This window comes from Dermacentor silvarum, chromosome 1 (genome assembly GCF_013339745.2).
Source record: "Dermacentor silvarum isolate Dsil-2018 chromosome 1, BIME_Dsil_1.4, whole genome shotgun sequence".
In the NCBI taxonomy this organism is placed as follows: domain Eukaryota; kingdom Metazoa; phylum Arthropoda; class Arachnida; order Ixodida; family Ixodidae; genus Dermacentor; species Dermacentor silvarum.
Window position 1 is genome coordinate 162982376 of NC_051154.1, and position 17856 is coordinate 163000231.

Sequence of the window (17856 nt, forward strand, 5' to 3'; positions counted from 1 at the left end):
AAAGGGTAAATATATTCACGATATATGTGTAAGGGAAAAATAACAAATATTCGAAATGCACTAATTGAAAAACTGAGAACTCCCGACCGGAATAAGCGCACGTGTTTGCAGTAACAAACACACTTATTAGCGAATACTGCCCATAAATCTCTCATTCGCAGAAATAATATTGATAGCAGGCAAAACCATCTTATATACTACATATATGCAAGTGTTATTGATATACTGTATACGACGCCGAATAGTCGTTTCCGTTCGAATGTAACGCATAACAGCACCATTGAAGTCTCAAAGGTGAGTGACCGATGCAAGTGAGGACTGTTATTCCGATCGAATAATTGTGCTGCCCGGGAGTCGTAGCTGTTGCGCAGTTCCTGAGAGAATTAGCGCACGGGTGTTAATAAGTCCTGCTTAACAAGTTCCTAGCTGTCATTCAATATAAACGCCCCCGTTTGGGGGCAGCCTGTAAATCTGCTAATTTGATTCAGGCAAGGGAAACTTTTTTTGACAGTCTCACCATGTTTGCAACCCATTAAAACTTGGTGCCCCATGTGGTACCACACTTATCTTCAACGAACGCAACAGATCCGCACATATATCTCTACGTGTATGTGAGGTATGCCATCCCTTTGTTTCATTATGGTCGTTATGATAGTGCACCGGATAACTGAAAGCAACCGTTTATATTTTACAAGCTGTTGAGTTGAGCGGTCATACATTTGGGAACGGCATTACATTTATGCATGAAATATAGGATAAGCGTAACATGTTTTTCTCGGAAACCAGACTCGAGAATAATTACAACTATTTTGTTTACACCCCTAGAAAAAAGCCGAAGAGCGCAGCCACATGCTTTTCTCTCTCTTTTTTCATTGGAATAAATTGTTGGGTCTACATGGCAAAACCACGATATGATTATGAGGTTTAGTTTTCACCACCTGGGCTTCTTTAACGCGCCCCTAAATAGAAGTACACGAGTGTTTTTTCATTTCGCACCCGTCGAATTCCGCGACCTGGATTGAACCCGCGAGTTCCATGGAGTTTAGCAGTCCAACGCCGCGTCCACTATATAGCCACTAATTAGGCTACCGCGCCAGCTTTCTTTCTTTCTTTCCTTCTTTCTTTTCTTTTTTTTAAAGTATTGACAGGGAAAAAAAATTCCACGTACGGCTTATACGGCCAAAGATGAGCATATAGAATGACTAACTAAAACTGTTTTCCGGGTTCGAGGTCCTACCGCAATGACCCCGTACCCATTACTTCGCATTCTGTTACGCGAGGAAGGCGGAAACCAAAATGGAATGTTGCGCTGCAGTTTACTCTTTTTTTTTTTATCTATAACAATGCTTCCCGTAAATCTGAGTATAAGGCGCCGGATGGGGCAGATATGCTGTATACTTGTTTGAAGTGGCAAGCAGGAAGGTTACATGTGTTTCTCCGTCTGCGTTTCGCAAGACCTACTGATGGAAAATTATATGCGCAACAATACACGCGAGAGATACGTGTTGCTTGAAGAACGAGAACAATATTTTTTCTAAAGGGAACCGTACAATAATATAGTAGAATGAAAGCCGACACGGCGGCCGCAATGCACGCGCAATCACCGAGCGGCATTAAAAAATAAAATAAAGAAAAGAAAGGCATTTATTCCTAAGGCATAAATACATGTAATATTCAATTATGAACACCATTTGAGCGGTCTGAACGCAAATACCAGCGCGCGAAGTAGCACGAATGACCCTGCCGAGCAGTACCGCCAGCAGTTTCCAACGGCGCGACCTTGATGCGGACCAATTCCTTTCGATCGCAGCGCCGCCACAGTATTTTTCCACGTCGGGCGCCTCACCGCAAAGCATGCGCCGCCTCAGCCGCTCGTCCCACTCGACAGTATTCTAGTACACTCTAGCCTAGAGTTTACTGTATAAGCTCCCTACGGGAGCTACCTTTGGTAGCATATACAGTAGCTCGAGTTCAGCCAATGGTACAGCGCCCTCATGCATGGCCTTATTTCATGGGGCCATGCATGAAGGCTTTTGATGAGGGCAATGATGAGGGCCATAGAGTTTCATACGATAATTACTGCAGGAAACTCTATGCTTAGGGTAGAGTGTACTACTTAGGGCCTTCTATAAAGGCCCGCCCCCGCTTGCTTGCTTGGTCGCTTGTGGCGCTTACCCACTACGGGAGATTTTCCAAGAAGCCGGTGGTTGAAGGTTAAATGGTAGGGGCAGAGAGAAAAACCTAAAGGAAAAAGTAAATGAGGATGAGGTATAACGTTTATAATATTTAAGAAATAGATTTATCTGGCAGATATATAAATAAATATACAGTGAAACCCCGATTATACGACGTTCTCGGGACCGCGGAAAAGCGTCGTAAAATGCGGGCGTCGTAAAATCCGAACACATAAATTTATGCGTACAAAAAACACTGTTTAGCACGACGTAATAGCGAGAAACTTCTGTGCAAACTACCACACACTTAAAAAAAATCCGTGAGCTTCTTTTGCACTTTCTTGGAGCCCAACCGCAAAAGCTTCCCCTCAAGTTTGGCAACGTCCGAAAGAACGTCCTCCGTGGCTTCGCGTGTACAAACGTAGCTCGTTATGCCATCTATGTGCCGTAGCATATCGGCAAATGACGTAGGGACGGCAACATCTGCGGCGTCGGCAGCGGCGGCGTCGTCCTCGTCTTCGGCTTCTTCGATGATGCGCAGCTTTTCGCCGAGCGACAAAACTGCGCGCTTTCGCGACATCTTGCGTAGCCGTGCGTGTCGAGACGATCGCGGACAACACGAGCGAAGACCACGTTGTTTTCAAACGGCTGCTCGCAAAGAAACGTTTCCCCGGCGGCGTCTACTGCGCGACGAGAGCGGGAGAGAGAGTTCGGAAAGGGTACAGCGAATGGGGGAATACCACAACCTCGCCACTCCACCGACTCTACGGCCGCTAGGAGGGCGAGGGGAAAAACGAACGGCAGCGGAAAGCCGGAACCGGTTTTCTGGGCGCTCGGCTTGCGATGGGGTGCCCTCCGCGATTGCGTGCCCTCCTGAAAGAGCCGTCGCGACGAAAGACGCCTGCATCATTTCCCTCTTGTTCGCCGTTCGGTTACCCCCCCCCCCCCCCCCCCCCCCCCCGTTCTGCGTGGATCGTCGTGTAACGCGGGTTCGGCGTAAAATCGCGTCGGATAATTGAGGTTTTTAATGCATTGCGTCTATGGGGTTTTCACCGGGACAGGACTAATCCGTCGTAAAATGCGGGTCGTCGTAACACCGGGGGACGTAAAACCGGGGTTCCACTGTAATTATGATTATAAACTGCAATTTTTTGTGGTATTACAATAATTTCGAGCACACTATAGGAGATTTATTGAGCTTATACAATTATTGATTTCGAGAATTAACATGGTAGCCTTCTTGTGTCACAAACGTAGTCGCAAATGGCCACGCAGATGTTCCTGTGGTTTAAGCTGAATGAAGAAGCCCCAAAGGAGAGGATATTTTGCGTAGTTAAAGAAATGCCCAATTTTCGGAATGAAAATTCGAATTTTTCTCTCTGATTTCTAAATCGACGGCATGCTAGTAGAAAGTGGTCAATGCTTGCAGGTTCCTGGCAGGTAGGACATAGAGGGGATGGTGCCAGACAAGATCAATTTAATGGTGGGATGCGGCCCCAGTCAAAAACAATTGACTCCAATTAGCTTTTCCAATAGGAATCAACTGGGACCAATAGGAAGCAATTGGAAAATCCTTACTTCCAACCGGTTACGATTGTGTTAGAGGAGAAACCAATTGGAGTTGCCAATTGATATGAACTGGACGCAAATGGAACCAATCGGAAAATCCCTAGTTCCAACTGGTTACGATTGAGTCAAAGTGAAACCAATTGAGTCCGATTGAATTTGCCAATTAGAATCAACTGGGCCCAATGGGAAATCGTTACCTCCAATTGGTTACGATTGAGTCAGGGATGCAACCAATTGAGTCCAATTGGACTTGCCAGTTTGAACCAGCTATAGGCCCACCTTACATTCCCAAATTAATTGAGTCTAATTGGGCTACCAATAGAAATAAACTAGCTAGAACGTAACCAACTGGGAAATCATACTTTCAGTTTATGAATTAACCCACTCAAGGAAACTGTAATGAGTTATATAGCTATATATGCATGCAGTACTATATGGCTACAGCAAACCTAGCTGTTTCCAACAGGGGCGCTGTAACGTAAAATGATTCCAAGCTGAATTTGATTCCACTTTCTGCAATAAGCCTCCACGATTGGTCAAAACATTTTCGGGCCACTTCCAACTTCGTCTGTCTGCCACGCGACGTCACAAAAACCGCAATAGCTCCCCATCTGATATAACGTGTATGCACTAATTATGCATGATTAAACCACACAAACGAAAAATAATCATTCCTGATTCGACGCCTTTTCAACATTAGCCCTCTGCTATTGGTCCAATGTTTTCTGGCTACGCCCACTTCGCCTGTCTGTCACGCGACCTCACAAAACCGCGAAAACTCACCACGTCAAAGTGACCTGTATGCGAAAAAAAAATGCATTATTATGCCAAACAAAATTTAAAAATTTTCTGAATAGCCACAGACTGCCCCGTTCCGAAAGGAATAGAAGATGGCTGACCGCCGATCGCTCAGGCCCTCGCTACTCGCACCTGTCTGTGAGCATGTATTTATTAGCGCATGATAAGCCTTTTTGCGTGGCAGTAAAATGTTATCGAGCCCTTTCGGCATGCATACGAAATCGCTCTGCCAACTCTTCCTTGCAGATAGATCAGTTTTAGCGGCATTCTTATCCTTCCGTTGCACGCCGCCGCGATTTCCGACCAGCCACCGGAAGCTAAATAAGTAAGGCGAAGCGGACCAATCGGAGAAGCCGGCACCACCCTCCTCATGCGGTTATCTATTTTCACTGTGCTGGCTCGGCCCCGTCGAAACCTTCTCCACTAGAGCGTGCTCCTCGCCTCTTGTCAGCCAATTAGATAAGAAAAACCGCCGAGTGTAGACAATGTTATTGGTTTTGAAAGCGAACAAAGGTGACCTATAAACGAGGAGAGTGTTTGATTGGGTTGTTCAGACAACGCTGCGGGTCACCGCCCGATGCTTGCGTCGGTGGTTACGTAAATTTGACGTCAGGAGTTTGGAGTCATTTTATGTTATAGCGTCCCTGGAATCCTATTTAGATTTGCTTTGTGGGGTATATATGTGAATTGATATTGCCCATTGGGTAGAATTGGTCACTCCAACAAAAACCAATTGGTCACGTTCCAGTTGGTTCATGTACTAATTTAGTCAATTGCTTTTTTTTTGACCGGGGCAGCGTAATTTTGTTACGGAGATTTCCAATTTACGTGTAGGACAACATTTATTGTCCAATGAAAAGGACAAATGAATAAATTCGATCTGGCGTTTGGATTTTCAGTTTTGTAGAATCTTGGAAAAGGTAAAATTTTCTAAACCTACCCGCAGTAACATAGGCCGAAGTACGCATAACGGACATAACTGGTAGATATCCGTGCAAGTGTGTCAGCCATTTCATTTAAAAATATACCACAATGGCATGGAAACCATACCACTCGCACCAGATCTAAGTTTGGAGGGGTTAATGATTTAAATGTATTGGCTACAGATAGTGTCTGAAGATGAAGTGAGTGAGGTGTACTGATGAGTCACTATAACTACTGTTGAATAATTTGAAGGAAGTTTTCTAAGAGCTAAGATAATTGCTGATAGTTAAGCCAGAAATGCGGGTGTGAAATCCGGAAGGTGTAATGCATATGACCAGGATAGTGACTTAGAGAATTAAATACCCACACCCGCTTTCTCCACACTCAATGACGCATCAGTCGCGATAACATTATCTATTCCCAACTGCGTTAAATGATCTTGTAATATGCCATTTAAATATGTAGTGGGCAGGAGTTTGGCATTCGATGAATATATATCATCATATTCAATCTTTTTATTAGGCAAGGGCTTATCTGGGCAAACGATCTCACGTACATTAACGTTTAATGGATCTAGCTCAGCTTGTACAAATAAGCCTTATGTATTTGTAAGCGGGACCAATGCTCATGGAAAAATGTCCTGAATACAAACTGTGATCGTCTCAAAGAATATTCATAAATGTTTAAAAATGTTTTTACTGTTAGAATGCAGAATCTCTTCCGTCTCTCTGCGCGCGACTCTTCTGCCTCTTCTTTCCTGCATGCTTTCTGCAGATAGAAATCGGTGGTCCGCACGGTGATTTAATCCTATGTGGTGCTGTTTTTTACATCTGTAAAGAGGTTTATTGGGCGAATCCAACAAACAGGCGGTAGCTCGGAACAGTATGCAGGGAGAACAAGATGGTGGTGTTCGAGCGCCGATCTCGTGCCTTTTCCTCGCGATGATGATCGCTCAGCCCGGGATGTCATTCTCTTCATTATAATTGCCCCCGTCGAGAAAGGTGGAGCCATCCTGGCGATCTAACAGGTGGGGACAAGAGGGTCGAAGTACGGCTTGACGCGGTCTACGTGAACAACATCACGTCCACGTCGACGACGGTCGCTACCACGTAGTTTACGTAGTTTACGGGGGAGGTACGCTCGACGACGCGGTAGGGACCGTGATAATTGGAAAGCAGTTTGGATGACAAGCCAGGAGCGCAGGGCTGTACATGTGAAGTCAGACAAGTGCTCCAGGAGCGAATGTTGCGACAGGAGGGTGGTCGTCATCGCGGGCGTTTTTCTGGCATTGTTGGTCGGCTGTAGTAAAGCGCTTGGCTAGTTGGTGGCAATCTTCAGCGCAACGGGCGGCTTCCGACACGGGCGTGCACTCGTAGGCATCTGGTGCGTATGGCAGCAACGTGTTGATAGTGTGTGACGGCTGGCGACCGCACAGAAGGAAGAAGGGGGAAACCCGGTTGTGACTTGCGTAGCGGTGTTATACGCGTATGTCGCAAATGGAAGAACCAGGTCCCAGTTTGTTTGGTCAGATGCAACTTGTGTCGAAAGCATGTCGCCCAGTGTCCGAATAAACCGCTCAGTCAGACCGTTCGTCTGAGGGTGGTAGGCAGTACACGTCCGCTGTACAATATTGCACTGGTGGAGAAGTGCTTGAATTACGTCGGAAAGAAATACGCGGCCACGGTCACTGAGGAGTTCACGAGGAGGACCGTGTCGCAGCACAAAACGATTGAGGATGAAAGAGGCGACGTCCTGTGCTGTCGCCGTGGGAAGAGCAGCGGTTTCGGCGTATCGTGTAAGGTTGTCGACAGTAACGATAGCCCATAGGTTTCCCGCTGTGGTCAAAGGTAAAGGTTCATATAGGTCAATTCCAAAGCGGTCGAATGGGCCGTCTGGGCACGGAAGGGGCAGTAATGAGTAGAGACCGGATTTTAGGCAAATGCCTTTTTTTGTTCCTTGCGCTCCTATCGCCCCACTTTGATATATGAGCATGAATTAGAGGTTAAGAAGGGCTTTTATAGTGTTTTTATAGTGCCTATAAATGCCTATTTTGGCGTTTGTGCCTAAATGCCTATAAATGCTTATAAATGCCTATTTTTAATATCGGCACCTATATGAACACTATTTACCCTCAAGTTTCGCTTTCGAGTGCAGTTAGAGACCGTTATTCATGTTGCCGCGCAACATTGACAGTTCGGAACTCTATGGGGTTTAATTTAGTCCTCTAGTTCAACCAACTCCTGGAAAACAACCGCTAGCAGCAGTGAAATGGGGGGCACCGGCCAGCATACGCCGCCGCGCTGACATGGCGCGAGCGGTTGGCGAATGCGAAACCGCAGAGAGCCGTCAGTGGAAAGGAGAGTGAAGAGCCAAAGAAGGAAGAAAACTGTGATGCGCATGCGGCTTTTGTTTTGTTTGTAATTTACTTTTTAAGGTGTTCACCGCCGTCAAGCATTGCTTCTCGGCGTACAGGATCATTCTCAGTGACAAGAGGCCCAATTTTGAATCCGAAAATCTGGAGATGGTGGTAGTTTGCTATTGTTTCCACAATCTTCACATTGATTCTTAGACTACGTTCCGCGTGCCCTCTACACAGATTTCTTCAAACATGTGCACTTCAAATGGGCGGAAGTGTATTTGGCAGTGTTGGGACGCTTTGCCTGCACAATTCGGATAATGTCATTGTATATGAGAAAATCGCCAGAGTTGCACCTAACAGTCCTCAAGTAAGAACATGTTAATTTCTTAATAAATCGTAGTCTCTCTTGCATTTATTATTTATCTGTATTTCTTGTGTCTTAATTTAATTGCGTCCGGCTGACATAAAGTAGCGTTTTTTTTTAAAATCAGTATTCCCAACTTTCAAGTATTCTTTTTCATGCCTGTTTCACTATATGCGACGCTCGAGTACAGTGGCCGTTGAACATGAATATGAGCTGTGTGCTTGTAGAATTAAGCCAATTGATCGTCATTAGTCCAGCAGTTTTATGGGGCAATTGCACGGCTATGTTCAACTGTTGGCGCCTTTGTGCCATCATACACAATAACATTTCTTGTTTTTTTTTTTTTTTGGGGGGGGGGGGGGGTCGCAGATACAGGTCGCGCACGTCTTCGTTTGAAATAATTTGCATTTATGTAAACATTTATTGTGCCTATATTTACGACGTTGGAGGCCTAAAACGTAGTTTTGCTTACCGATTTTTGGCGCCTAAAACGCGCTTTTTTAATGCCTAAAAATCCGGCCCCTAGTAATGAGCCTGCGGCAGGATGCGGTGGTTTTTTTCGTCGCTGACACTCGAGGCAGCCGCGAATGAACTTGCGGACAAAGCGAAACATTCCGCGCCAGTGGTACCTTTTGCGTAAGCGTTCGTAGGTCTTGAAGACACCGCCGTGAGCACACTGAGGGTCGGAGTGAAAGGACGCGCAGATTGTAGAGCGCAGCGTTCGGGGGATCACTAGGAGCCACTTCCTATACCATCTGGCGAGTAGTTCCGCCGGTACAAGAGGCCATTACGAATGCTGAAGTGCGAAGCTTGGCGTCGCAGTGTTCGAATGGGCGAAAGGGTCGGTGCCTCGGATAAAACGTCAAGAAGTGAAGCGATCCATGGATCGTGGCGCTGTGCAGAGGACACGGTGGCGACGTCAAGAGCTGACAGTGGGTGGTCTATAGTGGATATGGACGCAGTTTCGGTGGATAGTGGTGACCGCGACAGTGCATCAGCATGGGCATGCTTGCGTCCGGAACGGTATATAACGCGGATATCAAACTCTTGAAATCGAAAAGCCCAGCGGGCAAGGCGACCTGACGGATCCTTCAGCGAAGACAACCAACATAATGTATGATGATCCGTAGCTACATCAAACGTGCGGCCATATAAGTATGGGCGGAACTTGACAAGCGCCCAGACTATTGCCAAGCATTCTTTCTCCGTGACGCTATAGTTTGACTCAGCCTTGGTGAGCGTTCTGCTGGCGTATGCGACGACATACTCTGCGAACCCAGGCTTTCGTTGTGCGAGAACAGCACCCAGGCCGACGCCGCTGGCGTCTGTGTGAACCTCAGTTGCGGCCTTGGGATTGTAGTGGCGCAGTATAGGTGGTGACGTCAGGAGACGGCGGAGGGTGGAGAAGGCTTGGTCACACTCAGAAGTCCACGAAGAGAGATTGGTGGCGCTGCTTAAAAGTTGGGTGAAAGGCGCAATTATAGAGGCGAAGTTGCACACAAACCGGCCAAAGTAGGAGCATAACCCTACGAAGCTTCTTAACTGCTTTAGAGTCGTCGGTTTAGGAAAGTCGGTGACGGCACGTAGTTTGGCCGGGTCCGGAAGTACACCGTCCTTTGATACGACGTGACCGAGAATTGTAAGTTTTCGCGCAGCAAAATGGCACTTCTTGAGATTGAGTTGGAGATGAGCGTTCTTCAGACAAGTCAGCACATGGTTGAGGCGTTCGAGATGGGTTGCGAAATCTGGCGCAAAGACAGCAATGTCGTCGAGGTAGCAGAGATATGTGCCACTTCAAACCCCGCAGAACCGAGTCCATCATGCGCTCGAAGGTGGCAGGCGCATTGCAAAGGCCGAAGGGCATGACATTAAGTTCATATAGACCGTCAGGCGTGACGAAGGCTGTCTTTGAACGGTCGGCCTCTGCTAAAGGCACCTGCCAATACGCAAATCTAACGATGAAAAAAACTTGGCACCTTGTAAGCAATCAAGGGCATCGTCAATTCTGGGTGAAGGGTACACGTCTTTCCGAGTGACCTGGTTTAGGCGCCGGTAATCCACGCAGAAGCGAATCGAGCCATCTTTTTTTTTTTTTTTTTTTTTTTTTTTTTTTTTTTAGCGAGAACCACAGGGGATGCCCACGGACTTTGTGAAAGGCGAATAACGTCGCGTTTAAGCATATCGTCAACCGGGTCGGTAATAGCTTGACGTTCCGCGGTGGAGACACGGTACGGACGTTGTCGCACTGGCGAGTTGGAGCCGGTGTCGATGTAGTGAACAAAGGTATAAGTTCGGCCAAGGGCACGTTTGGCAACATCGAAACACTCGCGGAACTGGTAGAGCAGCTGGAGAAGAGCAGAGCGTTCAAATGGCGACAGTCCGTCGGCGATCGACGAATTGAATAGGTGGGCAGCTGGTACATCAGATGGGTTAAGAGCACTGACGGCGTCGAGGTCGCGTCGAGCGGTATCTTGCTGCACGGAAAAAATTTGGCCGATATCAATGGGTTGCACACATCCAAGGGATTCACCTTTAAGCAGTTGGATGGGATACGGAAGAGGATTTGTGAGGCAGAGAGCGCTTGTTGCATTCGGAATAGACAGGGTCGAATAAGGCAGAAGAAGTGGCTTCCGACTTGGAAGGAGGCGTGATGGTTCAAAGAATGCAGCTTCGTCACATATGCTGTTGCAGAACACTGGGAGCAAAACAGCTGATGTCGGCGGAATTTCTGTGTCCTCTGTTATGACTAGTTTGTGGGCGGCTTGATGAGTGTGGTTGTAGGGCGGGTCACACAACGGGAAGAGCTCAAGTTCAGATCTGGCACAATCAATAACGGCGTGATTACACGATAGAAAGTCCCAGCCAAGTATGATGTCGTGCGAGCAGGATGAAAGGACGATAAACTCAACAATATAGAGTTCTTTAGCGATGATAAGTCGAGCAGTGCAGGCGGCTATAGGCCGAACAGGGTCTCCATTCGCTGTACGTAAGGGCATCATCTCAAGAAGCGTAGTCACTTTCCGAAGCTTGCGGCAAAGTTTGGCATCTATATAACAGAAACAGCAGCACCGGTATCGACAAGAGCATACGCATGGGTGCCTTCAACAAAAACTTCGACAATATTCGACGGCAAAGTTCGAGGACTTGAGCATTTCGACAGCGCAGTCCTTGCCTCTTGAACTGCGGGGGCTAGTTTCCCGCATTTTCAGGGCCTGGTCGACGGCGCATGGGCGACAAGGAGCGGCGACGGGGTGAAGGTGATCGACGAGACGTGGGTTGCGGATAGTCACGTGAAGACGTGCTTGTTTGGGGATCCAGACTTTCATAACGAGAGCGGGGACGATCCATATAGTTCGGTGAACGGGCGTCTGAGTATCCTGGGACGCGACGACGGCAGTGTCGGGCGATATGACCAGGGCCGCCGCAAACAAAACAGATCGGCCGGTTGTCGCGCGTTCGCCAGGGATTTGCAGTGATGGGAGCAGCCCATGTCACGGACGGCTGAGTCGGGGCTGCAGCATACGACACACCATGGAACGGCGAGCGCTGTTGTAGCTGCTGCCGCTTTACTACGTCAGCGTAACTAAGAGGCGCGGCGACAGGGTGCTGCTGAATTTGCACCGGCGTTGCCTCGGAAATCTGTTCCTGAATGACGTGTCGAAGCACGGGAGCCAACGGGATTGGTTGCTGTAGTTGCTGCTACTGTGGGAGCTCCTGACGCTGAGAAAACGACAGGAGAGACAACTGACGGGCCACCTCCTCAAGCAGAAAGTCTTTCATTTGTGCGAGAAGGTATGACTGGTAAGGCACGATGTCCAGTGCAGCGAGTGGTTGGTTGTACGTCTGAGATGAACGTCGTGTGAGAGCTCGCTGCCTTCTCAATTCGTCATAGCTCTGGCACAGGGTTACCACTTCAGACACAGTGCCAGGAGACTTCGCAAGAAGCATTTGAAAGACATTGTCGTCGACACCCTTCATAATAAGCTGTATTTTGGCACTTTCGCTCATTGAGGCATCGACGCGCCTGCAGAGATCGATTATGTCCTCAATATAGGCGGTAAAAGTTTCATTAGGTTTCTGTGCCCGTGTGCGCAGCTGTTGTTCGGCGCGTAACTTCCGCACGGCAGGGCGACCGAAAACGGAAGATATTGCCTCCCTGAAAGCGGACCAGTTCTCAAATTCAGATTCGTGGTTCGTATACCACAGCTTCGCCACGCCAGCCAGGTAAAAGTTCGCGGTACTCAACTTAGCAGCGTCATCCAACTTGTTGGGTCCACAAACTTTTTCGTAGGACGACAGCCAGTCCTCGACGTCCTGGTCTTCCGTACCCGAAAATACCGGGGGGTCTCGCTGGCGAACCGGGCCGGGGCAAACGGCGGCCGGGAGAGGTGGCGACGGTTGGGTAGCGTCAGCTGGCGTGGTCGAGTGCAACGTGCGGGATCGGAGTTCCAGGGTGCCGGCTATGTGCGTACCCAGCACGATCCACCAAATGTAAAGAGGTTTATTGGGCGAATCCAACAAACAGGCGGTAGCTCGGAACTACAGTGAAATAGTTCACTGTACTCGGAACTACAGTGAACTAGAAGTATTGGGTAGTGGAATGAGCGGAGGGCTCGGCGCACAGGCAGCGTGAAGCCAAGAGCGAAGACTCCCGCTAGGGGCGCTGGTGTGGTCTTCCCGAGGAGACCGTGCCGGTTTTTCAGCCCGCGTGGTTCTTGATTCTATTCGCGCGTGCCCGCGTGCGCTTTTCCGCGTCGTTCTTGGTGCCACGAGCCAGCGTGCTTTTCGTATTTTTGCAAGTGCATCTACTGAAAGGGCCGAGCGTGACCGTTTCTCAATTCGATGCTGCCCTGTTGTCGCTTTTTGCATGATGGAAGGGAAGAAGAAAAAAAGCGATACGCATTGTTATGCGCCCGGATGCAAGAGCGGGTATCCTGGTTTTCGGGAAGTAAATGGGCGCACGTTGTCTCTTTTTGGAGTGCCTAAAGACAATGATCGGCGGAAACAATGGGAGCGGAATCTTCACCGCAAGGATAAGCCACTCTCTGAGACTTCAACTGTGTGTGAGAGGCACTTTGAAGCCCATTTTATTTTGCGCGACTATGCTCACATCATCAACGGTGAGGAAGTAAGGATTCCTCGAGGTAAACCGGCGCTGACCGACGACGCGGTGCCCACGCTCCTGCCCGATTTGCCATCCTACCTCTCGAAAGAAATGCGTCAGAGAAGACCAGAGAGAAAACGCCTTGCAGTGTGCCCAGCGGCACGTACGAAGAAAGTGCGTTTGTCTCGTCGCGATGTTCATGATTCATCATCCCAAGATAATGGTGTGGATGGGAGCGATAGCCTGGATGTGACAGTGCCCCAGCATGATCTTCAAACGGTCGTAAACAGTGTGACTTTCCCGAACAGGTGGGTACGACTTGATGCGGCAGACTTCGATGGAGTTCTGTTTGCCACGACAAGTGTGAGAAAAAACCCATTTGCTCTTTTTCACGAAAGAGTGCTGATGTTTACGACTGACTGCGCAAACATAGTTACCGCCCGCCTATACTTTCGCGGGAAAGAGAGCAAGGAAGTTATAGTAAGATCGATAAAGGAGGCGGAAGAGATTTTTAAAGACTCAGATACTGCTATTCTCTGCAAGGGTGCCATGGACCAAGCAGAGTTTGACAACGACTACAGCAAGGACATCACATGCCACCTCAAGCAGTCCGTTGACATTGCACAAGGCACTGTTGTCAGCAGATCTTGCTCGGGAATAGTAAGCAAAGAAGGTAAGCACTCAACTTGTTCTGCGACAGTGTGCTATTAGTTTTTTTTTTTTCATGTGGGACAAAACATCCTTTGAGACATGGAAAAAAAAGCAAGATCAGCTTCGGTTGTACACTGGCTTGCACGTGACATCATGTAGCTACAAACTTTAGACATCTTCAAGGCTCTTAACAAATTTCAACAATCCCGAAGAATACCATATCCTAAAACCATCCTACCTATCCAAGTACAAACTAAACGCTTAATTTTAAAAAAATGCTGTCACGCACTGTTTACAGCACCTACACGGAAATATCGATCTGGATTCACCCTATGTAACATGTTATTCCAAATTAATAAAAAGGTGACAGTAGCCCAGAACAGGAAAGCACAAGTGAAATGGGTGTTTTGGCGGCGAGAATAATGTTAGATTGCCACAAGCAAAATATAAAAATTTGGATCTTGTTTTCTTTAAATTTTTTTGATATTGTAACATGTGTTGAATAAACATTGCTCTGAAAATGAGAATGACCAGCCCAACTCATTTTTTTGGTGTGTGTGTGCTTTAGGTGCCACCTGTGTAGCCTGCAGATATCTAAGGAAGAGCCTACAGTCAAGGAAGTCCCGACTCAAGACAAGAAAGCCTCTGAAAAGCAACATTTCTAAGCACCTGAAGCTGGCTCGGCAAAGGACAAAGCGCCTGGCCACACGTGCCAGAACACTTCAACAGATGGTTTGCGAGATGAAAACTGCAAATTCAAAAATCACTGAAGAAGCCCTCAAGAGCAAACTTGAAACATTGTCATCAAAACAAAAAGAGGCTGCTATTCATATGTTTGCAGCAGCTAAACGTAAAGGTATGCGGGGAATGACTTACACAAAGAGCTGGATCCTCGAGTGTATAATTATGAAAATGAAAGGACCTAAACTGTATGAGCACATGCGCAAGCAAAACATTCTTGCACTCCCAGCAAAATCAACGCTGAGCAATTACCTAAAGTCTTATAGGACTGGATTTGGCTTTAATGCCAAAATTTTTAGAGTCCTTAAGGAAAAAACAAGCACGATGGATCGTTTCAAAAGACATGGCGGACTGCTTGTCGATGAGATGAAGCTTTCAGAACACCTTGCTGTTACTTCCGGTGCATTTATTGAAGGGTTCGTTGATCTGGGCTCTTTCACACCTAAGACTGAAAAACACACTGTGTGTGACCATGGGATGGTCATTTGTTTCGTACCGTTTGTCGGAAAGTGGACGCAGATCCTGGCCGTTTTTGCCACTCATGGAAATGTAAAAGGAAGCCTGCTAACGAAAATTATGACGGAGGCAGTTATCCTGGCAGAAAATGCAGGATTATTTGTTGACTTCATTACTAGTGACGGTGCAACATGGAACAGGAAGATGTGGTCATTGATGGGAATTGGAGCAACTTCCTCACTGACAAAGTGCAAGGTGCAGCACCCAGTTGACGCAAGCCGTTCACTTCACTTTGTGTCTGACTTTCCGCACTTAATTAAGTGCCTCAGGAATGGACTCCTGAAGAGCAGCTTCAACACACCAGCAGGCGAGGTAACAACATAGCTCAATTTGGTTTCACTGCCTTTCACATGTTGCAAGCAGGTCTTGCTGATATGTCTAGGGTTGTATAATAGTGTAAAGTGGAACCGGCTTCTCTTTTTTGTGGGTGTGTATATCGCAGGTCTCCCTCCGTCCGCTGCGTAAAGCACTGGAGCTTGATGGCTCAAATGTGACTCTTCAAGCCATGGCAGGAATAACGAGCCGTCACACCAACCCGAACAACTTCGAAAAAATGAGAGTGTCTTACGCGTTCCAACTGTTCAGTGACAAGGTGCTGAACGGTCTTCGGCTGTATGAGACGGAGCTGGAAAGCAACTGCGGAAGGATTCAACCAGTGCTCATCTTCTTTGGGTAAGTTTACATACAACACTTTTTCTAAGATGCAATTTTCTAGCACTGTAAAAAATCACAGCACTATTTATTTGCCCGTGAACTGGATATTAGAAAATAAATTCTTGGTGCATTTTTGTTGCAGGTTGATCCGAGACCCTATTGAAGTAATGACATCCAGATCTCCAAGCCAAGCCCTGCGGCCAGAATCTGCTTCTGTGGAAAGGCTTCTTTCGTTTTTGACCTACCTGACCGAATGGGAGCTGCATGCAGGTGGTCGAGGTGGCTTCCTGTCTGCATCTACTGCTGTTGGCCTGAGAGTCACAGTTGCAAGTGTTCTGTCGTTGCTGACGTACCTGACAAAGCATGTTAGCTACAAGTACTTAATGACTTCAAAGCTTAGTCAGGACCCAGTTGAAAATCTTTTTGGTATAGCACGACAATCAAGCGGTTGCAATACCCATCCAACGCCCCAACAGTTTCTCATTACTGTGTCTTGCCTAAGTTTTTATGGGCTTGCCAGATCTGTAGCTAATGGAAATGCTGAGCCTGGTATTCTTACCGCCCTACTTGAGCCAGACATGATGGAAGGCCCGAAGCCTGGTAAAGCTGACATGATCCAAAGCCTTCTTGATGATGATATTCCCACTGCGGTGCATCAAAAACAGGGCCCTTTACCAGACCATGTCTCATGTGTTGAAGCAAAAAGTGACGATCGGCTCATTTTTTACATTTGTGGTTATGTCGCCAGGAAGTTTTTATTGAAATTGGAGTGTGATGAATGCCACAAATTGCTTCTGACAAAGAAGGAGGATGTTGATCGTCTTGCTGCCACTCAGTACACCAGGCTACGAGACAATGGTGGCCTACTGTACCCAAGCAATTGCCTTTTCAGGTTTATTCGAAGATTAGAAAACATTTTCACAGCCACATTCAGTACACAGGAGCTGCATCATGACAGTGTTATGGATATTATTGCTCTTGTTAAGGGAAACCGCCAAGACCGGATAGGGTGCGCCAGCCATGCAGAATCATTGACGGTGAAGGTTGTAGCTTTTTATGTTACCACACGGCTGCACTTTTTTGTCAAGTCCTTAAACCGTTCCAAAGGCAAGAGTCGGGAGACTTCAAGATATCTGAAGTTGAGCCGCTGTACATAAATATGTGAAATGTTATTGTGTACTCGCTACCATGTAACTCTTCTGTTGCAGTATGTTTCTTGAAAATGCCTCCCCCCTACCCACTGATACTGTGAACTGTGACTGAAATAAACTGTCTGCAGGAGGCTCATGCTTCTGAAATGCACATGTTCATCACTTGCTTAAATGATAATGATAGAAGAATGCAGCTGTATGCATGCATTCAGCACAAATATATTTTCTATGTTTCGAACGGGACTCGTTACTGGTGCAGCTGGGTAAAAAAAATGAAATTTTGATGCTAGAAGTGCACTCTGCTGCTGCAGCCCGAAGTGCGATAACAGACATTGCAGGTACGTGCCGGCCCCTGCCATCCCATGCTACAGATCTTAGGGTTGCTTACATAAAACCATATTGACATATTTGGCGTGAGAAAAAATGAACACAGCATTCTGAAACTCTTTGCCGCCGCACTCGCTTGCTGCGTTCTGCCGCATACTCCCTCAGCCGGTGCTCGGGAAATGAGCGCGCGCGCCATCTGGTGAGCTTCTACACAATATGCCTCGCCCTAGGGTTAAGCCCTTTACAGAAAAGTATGAGGTGTTCAGCCGTTTCCTCTTCTTCTCCACACGCACAGCACAACGTGTCTATACCTTGGTACTTGACTCGGTACATCTTAGTCCGCAATACTCCCGTCCTGGCTTCAAACAACAAAGAGCTTCCCCTAGAATTATCGTAGATATTTTCTTTGGCAATTTCTTGCTTGAAAGTTCGGTATGTGCTCAGTGCTGATTTCGTCTGCATCCCTGTTTTCCACAGACCCCTCTCTGTTTCCTTAACCTTTTTCTTAACCGCTGTTTCCTGGT